General features: G+C 41.0%; 1 pseudogene; it reads left to right on the top strand.

The window, feature by feature from the left end:
* Positions 1–5,813: 5,813 nt before the first annotated feature.
* LOC122205679 lies at positions 5,814–6,936 on the top strand (annotated as a pseudogene).
* Positions 6,937–8,558: the final 1,622 nt, after the last annotated feature.

Genomic DNA, 8,558 nt, shown 5'->3' with positions numbered 1-8,558 from the left:
GTGTCAGTACCATACTGTCTTGGTGATTACAGCTTTGTAATACAGCTTGAAGTCCTGGATGGTGATGCCTCCTGCTTTGGTTTTCTTTTTCAAGATTGCTTTGGCTATTCGGGGTCTTTTCTGGTTCCATACAAATTTTAGGATTGTTTGTTCTAGTTTGAGGAATGCTCATGTTATTTTGATAGGGATGGCATTGAATATGTAGATTGCTTTGGGTAGTGTTAACATTTAACAATAATTTGTTCTTCCTATCTAAAAGCATGGAATATTTTTCCATTTTTTTGTGTCTTCTTCAATTTCTTTCATAAGCTTTCTATAGTTTTCAGTGTATAGATTTTTCACCTCTTTCGTTAGATTTATTCCTAGTTTTTTATGGTTTTTGGTGCAATTTTAAATGGGATCAATTCCTTGATTTCTCTTTCTGTTGCTTCATTTTGGTGTATAGGCATGCAACCGATTTCTGTGCATTGATTTTATATCCTGCGACTTTGCTGAATTCATAGATCAGTTCTAGCAGTTTTTTGGTGGAATCTTTTGGGTTTTGCATATAGAGTATCATGTCATCACAAAGAGTGAAAGTTTGACCTCCTCCTGGCCAGTTTGGATGCCTGTTATTTCTTTGTGTTGTCTGATGGCTAAGCTAAGACTTCCAATACTAGGTTGAATGACAGTGGTGAGAGTGGACATCCCTGTCTTGTTCCTGACTTTAGTGGGGAAAGCTTTCAGTTTTTCCCCATTGAGGATGTTAGCACTGGGTCTTTCATATATGGCTTTTATGATCGCAAGGTATGATCCTTCTATCCCTACTTTCTTGAGGGCTTTTATCAAGAAAGGATACTGTATTTTGTTAAATGCTTTCTCTGCATCTATTGAGAGGATCAGGTGGTTCTTGTCCTTTCTTTTATTGATGTGATGAATCACAACGATTGTTTTGCAGATATTGAACCAGCCCCGCATCCCAGGTATAAACCCCACTTGGTTGTGGTGAATAATTTTTTTAATGTATTGTTGGATCTGGTTGGCTAATATCTTGTTGAGGATTTTTGCATCCATGTTCATCAGGGAAGTTGGTCTATACTTCTCCCCTAAATCTTTTGATTGGAGCGTTTAGTCCATTTACAAATTAATCATTGATAGATATGTATTTATTGTCATTTTATTACTTGTTTTGTCATTGTTTTTGAAGATTTTCTCTGATATTTTCTTGTCTTTATCACTTTGGTCTCTCCTTTGCACTCAGAGTCCCCTTTTTAGTATAGGTGCTGCTGAAGCAAGCACTCAGAGTCCCCTTTAATATTTCTTGCAGGGCTTGTTTAGTGGTCATGAACACACTCAATTGTTGCTTGTCTGGGAAACTATCTCTCTTTATTCTGAATGATAACCTTGCTGGATAGAGTATTCTTGGCTGTAGATTTTTCCCATTCAGCACTTTGATTATATCATGCCACTCCCTTCTGGCTTGCCAAGTTTCTACTGAGAAATCTCCAGCTTGTCTTATGGATTATTCCCTTATAAGTTAAAGATTTCTTTTGTCATATTGCTTTTAGGATTTTTCTTTATTTCTATATTTTGCAGAATTAACTATAATATGTCTTGGTTTTGGCCTGTTTTTGTTGATTTTAATGGGAGTTCTCTGTGCTTCCCTGGATCTGGATGTCTGTTTCCTTCCCCAGATTAGGTAAATTTTCAGATATTATTTCCTGAAATAAATTGTCTGCCCCCTTTTCTCTCTCCTCTTCTTCTGAGACTCCTATAATATGAATGTTATTACATTTGATTGAGTCACTGAGTTCCTTGGATCTATTCTTATGTTGCAAAATTATTATTTCTCTCTTTTGCTCAGCTTTATTATTTTCCATTATTTTGTCTTCTAAGTGACTAATTCTTTCCTCTACTGTTTGTTGAATCAAGCCTGTTTCCAGTCTCGTTTATTGCGTTCTTTGTCGTTGATTGATTCTTTTTTTTAACTCCTTTATCTTTGTGGTAAGGGTCTCACTGATGTCTTCTATTCTTTTCTCAAGCCCAGTGAGTATCCTTATGATTGTTGCTTTAAACACTCCTTCAGGCATGTTACCTATATCTATTTTACTTAGATCTCTGGCTTTATCTTGTTCTTTCATTTGGGATAATTCCTCCATCTCTGCATTTTGTCGAAGTCTCTGCCTTCTACTTTGTGTTAGAAAAGCCAGTTATATCTCCCACTCCTGAATGTAATGGTCTTATGAAGAATAGGTCAAGTAGTGCCCAGGTGCTTCAGGGAGTTTCTCTGGTGTGTGCTGCATGTTTTGGCTGCTCTATCTTTCAGGCCAGTCATCTGCAGAGGCTCTCCTTGCCTGCTGTGGGCAGTGTTTGGTCCCTGGACTGAATGTGGTGAGGTTAAATAGGTGTTCTCTTGTCTGCTTGTGAAATGAGACCTGATACCACCTCCACCAGAACTGAAGCCCTGAAGAGCTCTCTGGTCAGAAGATGTGGTGTGGGCAGGGGTTTGTGCTGGTCTTCTAGGGTAGGGGCCCACTGTGCTGGGACTGAGGCAGTGTTGACTGAGAGTGAATAATCTACCCACTGTGTGCCCCAGGCATTTTTCAGATGCTGTTTCCACATTGTCTGCTCCTGGGTTCTTTGTCTGCCTTCTCTCCAGAAACAGGGAAGTGCCCTCCAGGCTCTATCCCAGCCAAGTTCAGTGACCTTTAAAAGTCAGCCTTTATTTGTAACAATGTGGATGAAGCTAGAATATATTATGCTAATTGAAATAAGTCAATCAGAGAAAGACAAATACCATATGATTTCACTCATATGTAGAGTTTAAGAGACAAAACAGATGAACATATAGGAAGGGGGAGGAAGAAAAGAGAAGAGAGGAAAACAAACCACAAGAGTCTCTTAATTATAGAGAACAAACTGAGGGTTAATGGAGGCAGGTGGGTAGGAGATGGGCTAGATGGACGATGGGTACTAAGGAGGGCACTTGCTGTGGTGAGCACTGGTGTTGTATGTAAGTGTTGAATCACTGAATTCTACTCCTGGAACCAAGATTACACTGAATGTTGGCTAACTAAAATTTAAATTAAAAAAAAAAACACACACACACACAAAAAAACCCCTCCAGGCTGTAAGCCCCACTGGTTACAAGAACGCACAAAATTCAGCCCCTCTCATTTTCCAAGCCAATGGCTTTGGGGAAGTGTTCTCCTTGTCTGTTTCTGTGTGTACTTCTCTCTCTTTCTCTCACCCTTCTCCACAACCATGGCTCCCTCCTCTCCGCAGCAATAGTGATCCAATTCTCTCCTGAAGCACTTCTCCACACTTCTTACCTTCTTCAATGTGGCCTCTTCTCTCTCTTTAGTTGTGGAGTTTTGTTCCATCAGCCTTCAGGTCAATTCTGGGGTCTTTAGGATGATTGATAGTTATCTAGCTGTGTTTGTGGGACAAGACATGCAAGGAGCCTTCTATTCCATTGCCATCTTGAAAATCGAGTTGTTTTCTTAAGAGCATGAAAGTGCATCTAATTTATAACACAAAGCAAAATGTTTTAAAATGATCTCTGCCATCCATCTTTTATTTCCCTACACGTACTGCCACAATATGAAATAAAAATTTCTTCTTTTTGTTCATCCTTCAAGGCATTTGGGCCTCACTTGTCTTTCATCTTTCCCCCTTCCCTCTCTTCTCTGCACATCTGTTTATTTTGAAAGTCACTCTGAGCTCTTAGGCTATTTCTTTTCTTTTCACTTCACCCGTATCATGGATTTCCTACAACAGTGGTTCTTAAACTTTTACATACATCAGAGTCATCTGGAAGTCTTGTTAAAACACAAGTGACTGGGCCTCATCTCCATAATTTTATACAGGAGTTTTGAGTTTGGGCTTAAGTATTTCCATTTCTGACAAGTCAGGCAGTGCTGATACTGCTGGTCCAGGGACCACATTTGGAGAATCACTGCTCTACAACCGAGGAGCATCTGGAGCTGTTCCAGCAAACAAGAGTCTGTCCCTGGGTAGGAGCCTTTGTTATATACTATATGTAAATAATATTACCTGATTCCTTAAGAATTTAATGAATCAGTTTCCATCATCATATTTATATTCTTTAAATAGGGTTGTGTACAGCCTCTGCCTTAAAAAGAGAAGAATAAAGGAAATAGTATTTATTGCTTGATTGCCTATTCAGGAGACTGTAGAGTGTGGTTGGCTCTGAGGCCAGACCATCTAGGGTTCAGTCCTAACTTTGCAGGATTTAAGGAAGTCCCTAGGAAGGTTACTATTTGTGCCTCAGTTTCTTACTTTTGAAACGAAGATAACGAAATGAACCACTTCACGGAGTTGTTGTGAGGCTCAAGTGATTTAATACATAAAAAGCCCTTGACGGATGATGACTGGTGTGTTGCAAGCACTCTGATGTCACCTATTATTATTATCAGGATTGTGTTGAGTGTTTTTTATTTGTTATCTCATTATAACTTAAAATCAGTGCTCAAAGGTAAGCACCCGTATTATTCTCATAGGGAAGATTAGGAAACAGAAGTTCAGAAAGGTTGAATAACTGATCAAGATCCCCCAGGACTTTTACCAGAGTAAAAATCTCTGGTCTTTGTATGTCATCAGTATTTTCCCAAAGGAATCATTTTTCCCATAAGAAAAATGGTATAAGGCTGCTCATTTCAGAAGTATATTTGAATGTGATTGAATAATTACTTGCTTGGTTAGATGGTTGGTGAATTTTATGATCAAGCATTATTATGTCTACTTTAAGTATATTAAAGACAAAGGAAGACAAGGAGAGGTAGAACAGTGGCTGTATAACATACATACTCTGCGAGGTACCTGTCACATAAGAGGTGTTTAGTAAATATTTGTTGAACTATTGGAATTAATGTGATTTGGAATTAAAATCACCTAAAATTAAAGATTCATAATATCCAGAGTTAGTGAGATTATAGAGAAATGGGCATGATATGCTACTCTGAGATTTTTGAAAGTCAATTTGGCAATAGCCCCCCAAATTTAAATATGTATTTCCTTTGGCCCAGACAGTCTCTGTCTATCCTAGGGAATACCTTTGTGCCCATGAAATGTATATATAATGATGTGCAAATTTAGCACTGCTTTCAATTGTGAAAATTACAAACCTAAATGTTGATAAATGCTGGAATTATTGAATAAATTATAAGTCACCTATTTCATTGGACCCTGTATAAGAGTTAAAAGGCGTGAAGGAAAGCAATACATATTGAATGAAAGATCTCCAGTATGTGATAAGTGAAAAAATGGTAACAGAAAAACGGGTAGAATTATCCATTTTATTTATGGGGCTCAAAACTACATCTGTAGGAGGTATGTAATAGAAAAAAGTCTGAAAAGTTACACACCAGACAGTCATCAATGGTTACCTCTGGCAAGTGAAGAGGGCTAGGGGAAGAGGACCAAGGGGAACTTCTACTTTGTACACTATACAGTGTGTATTATTTGGATTATCCACAAGTAGTATGTATGAACATTTACTTATGAGATCAAAACAGAAAAAAGAAGCTTGTTCAACAAATGTAGTTAGCTCTTTGATATGGATAATAGATAATAGAATAATAAGAATAATAGATGCGTAATTCTTTTTTTTTTTTTAAGTTTATTTATTTATTCTGAAAGAGAGAGAGAGAGTTAGGGGGAGGGGCAGACAGAGAGGGAGAGAGAGAATCCCAAGTGGGATCCATGCTGTCAGTGCAAAGCCTGATGTCAGGGCTCAATCCCATGAACCATGAGATCATGACCTGAGCTGAAATCAAGAGTTGGATGCTCAAATGACTGAGCCACCCAGGCACATGCCCAAGGATAGAGTCAGGGCAGTACAAACGCTACAGAATCTTGAGTGAGGAAGATACCAACTATGCCATTAACTCACGAACATGGCCAAACTCAGTGGGAAACCAATACAGGTGAACAAGGCTCACAAGAACCTGGATTTTGGGGCTAACATTTTTGTTGGCAACTTGGACCCAGAGATTTGTGAGAAGCTGCTTTATGATAACTTCTAGCACCTTTGGAGTGATCTTGCAAACCCCTAAGATTATGTGGGATGCTGACACAGGCAACTCGGAAGATTATGCCGTTATTAGTTTTGCTTCATTTGATGCTTTGGATGCAGCTGTTGAGGCCATGAAGGGCAGTATCTCTGTAACCACCCAATCACTGTGTTCTATGGCTTCAAAAAGGACTCCAAGTGTAAGCACTGTAGCTCAGTATCCAAACAACTTCTGGCAACCCAGAACCCACTTTCCCAGGCTGACTGCCTTCATCAGCTGTTGGCAGATGCATCCCACTCCCCTCACCACCCCCCCAATTCTGTGGTATCATCACTGGGGCCTGGGCTTCCTCCACCAGGCATGCCCCTTCCTCAGTCCCTCCCACCCGCATTGCTGCCCCCTGGAGCCCTTCCACCTGGGATACCCCCAACCATACCCTCACCACCTATGCTTCCTGGGGCTGGAGGACAAGGCCCACCATCAGCAAGAACCCCAGAGGCCAGACATCCTGGATACAGACACTCTTATCCTCACCCATTTCCACCAGGTGGGATGCCTCATCCAGGGATGTCTCAGATGCAACTGGCCCACCATACTCTCATAGCTTAGAATAACCCCCATGCTGGGCCCCAGGCTCTGGGAGGCAGCCACCACCCGACTGTCCCCTGGAATGCCTCATCCAGAACCTCCTCCAATGGACATGTCCCTCCAGTGATCTCTGTTTGGATCTCCCATGGATCACCCGGGTCTTTGCGTCCACATGGATACACTGGGCCTCCTCCACTCATGCCCCCTCGTGGATATGCTGGGCTGCCAAGACCCCCTCACATGGCTACCAGTGGGGGCCCCTCCCTCCACCCAGACCCACCTCCCGGCCTCCAGTTCCCCTCATGGCCCACTTCCAGGCCATTTTCCTCAGTAATTTCTCATTCTCTTGCCTCCTGTTCTATGGTCCCAATATCTTTCTCAATTCCTTGGACCAATCAGAATTGCTGTAACTTACTAGGGCTAAGGCACTAATTCCTCTCAGGACATTTTTTTAGTGTAATTTTTTTTTCATAAGAGGTTTTATTTTATTTTTTTCTGTGTTGCTCCTAAATGTTTTGCAAATGCACAGAGAAAATAAAACTAAACTCCTTGTTTAAAAAAGACAAGTAAGTACTGGGGCATCTGGGTGGCTCTGTTGGTTGAGTCCACCTCTTTTTCTTTTTCTTTTTTTTTCTAATGTGCATTTATTTTTGAGAGAGAGAGAGAGACAGAGACAGAGACAGAGCATGAGTGGGGGAGGGGAATAGAGAGGGAGATAAAGAATCTGAAGCAGTCTCCAGGCTCTGAGCTGTCAGCACAGAGCCTGATGCAGGGCTTGAACTCACCAACTGCGAGATCATGACCTGAGCCAAAGTCAGATGCTTAACTGACTGAGCTACCCAGGTGCCCCAAGTATTTAACTCTTGATTTTGGCTCAGGTCATGATCTCATGAGTTCAAGTCCTGCTTCGAGCTCTGCGCTGACAATGCGGAGCCTGCTTGGGATTCTCTCTCCCTCTCTCTATGCCCCTCCCTGCTCTTGCTGTCTCTGTCTCTGTCTCTGTCTCTCTCTCTCTCAAAATAAATAAATAAATAAATAAATAAATAAATAAATAAATAACTTCAAAAAAAATACTTCATAGTCATTCAATTACAATAATCTCAACAAAAGTCCAGAATGACATTGGTGTTTTTTTTTTTTTAAATGTTTATTTATTTATTTTTGAGAGGGAGAGAGAGAGCAAGTATGCAAGTTGGGGGAAGGGGCAGAGAGAGGGAGAGACAGAATCCCAAGCAGGCTCCAAGCTGTCAGCACAGAGCCCTGATGTGGGGCTCGAACCCACAAACCGTGAGATCATGACCTGAGCCGAAATCGAGAGGGCACTTAACCGACTGAACCACCCAGGCACCCCTAGGTGTATTTTTTTAAGAAAACAAATTTCAAGTCAGCAAATTCAGGCATATACCACTGTGATGGGTGTCAGGTCTAAAAGAGAAATGAGAAGATAAAAATGTGGAGAAAGTAAGACCACCCTAAAGCAGGTGCTCCCTCAGCACCAGCTGCCTCTGCTGGGAGGAAAATGCTGGCTTTCCCTTTGGCCAACTCTCATCATGGAGAGATAGAGAGGTGCAGCCTCCAAACCTCAGAAAGAGAAGGCATCGAGAGAGAGACTGGGCGTGGGGAGGGGTCTGCTTGTTGAGCAAATACACTCAAGGACAAATTGTAAACATTGGGGGTATGTAGTCTTGTAGGGTTAGAAGTTGAGAACTGTTGTATGTAGCATCCTCTGGTCCAGCTGTGTATTTCATAGGTAAAATTGAAATACACAGTGTTTAAACACAACAGTATGATGCTTGAATATCACATTAGATTTTCTTTTGATCAGTAATGTAGCTAAAGTGGATTGACCATTGCAATTACTATAGATATGGCCCAGAAGATTCACAAAACTCAGTTAAAGACAAAGTTGGGTGAAGCAAGGGAGAAAAGAAAACCCAACAGCCCTGAGAGGGAGTG

The sequence above is a fragment of the Panthera leo genome, chromosome D4, assembly GCF_018350215.1.
Source record: "Panthera leo isolate Ple1 chromosome D4, P.leo_Ple1_pat1.1, whole genome shotgun sequence".
In the NCBI taxonomy this organism is placed as follows: Eukaryota; Metazoa; Chordata; class Mammalia; order Carnivora; family Felidae; genus Panthera; species Panthera leo.
This window is presented reverse-complemented; position numbering and strand designations above follow the sequence as displayed.